Genomic DNA, 2,245 nt, shown 5'->3' with positions numbered 1-2,245 from the left:
AATCCCTTCTCCTCCACTCTCCCCTCAGGATTTTGGGCACATTATACACAGGTACCCAGCATGAGTTTCAAGTCACTGGGTCCAGGACTTGAACTGCAGTCAGCGACATAGGAGATAAGTGCTTCAACCACTATGCAACCTAATGGCTCCAGTTACAGCAGCATTTATTTATTTTTAGAGAGATATTTTTGCTATAGGGTGCTTGTGCTTGTCGGAGATTGAAAGCAATAAATCACCCCTCCTCCCCAGGGGGGATGGCCACACCACAATCCCTTCTCCTCTATTCTCTTCTTGGGATCTTGGGCATACACACACATGCACCTGACGTGAGTTTTAAGCTGCCAGGTTTGAGACTTGAACCACAGTCAACTACATGAGAGTCCAGTGATGCCATCTGATGGCCCCAGTTACAGGAGCTTTTAAGGCCCTCTACCTAAAGACTTTTGCCTATGCTATGTCACAAATGAGGAAGATGCCGATGCAACTGTGGAAGTATTACATCTATGACTGCATCAAGAATCTTTTTTAGGCTTAGGATGGTATCACCAAAGAGGGTATACATAGTATGTTGAAAAAGGCATTCAAGAGTTTCATCCATGACTTCAAAGGATTTGCCAAGGAAGAGGATTTGCAAAAATCAACAAGGTTGTGGTTGAGATGAAAACAACTTTAACCTGGATGTGAATGAAGATGACATTGAGTTCTCAGAGGCTGTTCCACAGGAATTGACTAATGAGTTGTTGGAACTGGAACAAGAACACATAACTGAAGAAGAGGCAAGAGAACAGGAAATCAGAAGAAAAATAACCCCCAAGAAAATTCACAGTGAAGGTTAAGTTTAGCAGGAGCTTTTTGAAGATTTCAACAAGCTATTTTAAAAGTCTGAAAATGTGGACCTGCAACACCAAAAGGCTTTCATAAATAGAATGTTCATGGTGCATTTTCTGCTTACAAGCAAATCTATGATTTAGAAAAAAAAAGAAATAAAGCAGGCCACCATGGACATATTTCTGAAAAGACAACAAAAGAGCCTCAGGCAGGTCCTCCAGGAGATATTCCAGGAGACATGTTATCACAGATGACGGCTTGATGCATGTTTTTGCCAGTGGAACAAGATGTGGAGATAGAAGACAGTGATATTGATTATTCTAACCCTGTGTAGGGCTAGACTAATGTGTGTGTTTGTGTCTTAGTTTATAACAACAAAAAAAAAAGTTAAAAAAGGTGGCATGGACCCCACATGAACAGCATCACAGTTCCAGTCCTGGACCTGGTGGCTTGAAAAATGATGCTGGGCACACACTCAAGCATCCCCAAAATCCTGAGAATGGAGAAGAGATTGTGATGTAGTCATCCCCCCTCAGGGAAGGGAGGTGATTTCTCACTTTTCATCTCTGCCTCTGCCTCTCTCTGGCGAGCGCACGTACCCTATGGCAAAAATGTAAATAACTCTGCTATGAACATTTGTGTTCAAGTTTTTGTTAGGACATATGTTTACATTTCTCTTGGGTATATATCCAGAAGTCAAAATATTTAGTATGGTAACTCTGAGTTTAAAACTTTCAGGAACTTCCAAACTCTATTCCAAAGTGGCTGCACTATTTACAGTCAAACCAGTAATCTATTAGCATTTCAAATTCTCCACACCGTTGCCAACTCTTGTCTGCCATTATTAAAGCCATTCTATAGGGTATTAAAGCCATTCTATAGGGTATAAAACTGTACCTCATTGTGGTTTTGATTTGAATTTACCTAATGACCAGTGATGTTCAACATCTTTTAATGTTATCATCAATTCATGTATCTTTCTGGGCAAGAGATGTCTATTCTGATCCTCAGTTTTTTTTTTTTTTTTTTAGGTTTGCTGTAGGGTGTGTGTGCTTGCCAGAGACAGAAAGTGAGAAATCATCCCCCACAGGGAAGAAGGGCAGACTGCAATCCTTTCTCCTCCTGGGATCTTGAGCATACATGCACAGAAACCTGGCATGTTTTTCAAGCTGCCAGGTCTAGGACTCAAAACCACAGGCAACCATCTGGTATACAGCCATCTTAACCTCCATGCCACCTGCTGGCCCAGTCCATTTTTTTAAATTGTGTTTTCTGTAAGACTTTTTTTTTTCTTTTTTTTTGGACAGGTTTTCACTATAGGGCGCGTGTGTTTGCCAGAAAGACAGACAGAGAGACAGAAAGCGAGAAATCACCCCCCAGGGGGGATGGCCATGCCACAATCCCTTCTCCTCCACTC

This window comes from Tupaia chinensis, unplaced genomic scaffold (genome assembly GCF_000334495.1).
Source record: "Tupaia chinensis unplaced genomic scaffold, TupChi_1.0 Scaffold143746_1, whole genome shotgun sequence".
Taxonomy (NCBI): domain Eukaryota; kingdom Metazoa; phylum Chordata; class Mammalia; order Scandentia; family Tupaiidae; genus Tupaia; species Tupaia belangeri.
Note: the sequence above shows the minus strand (reverse complement) of the source record.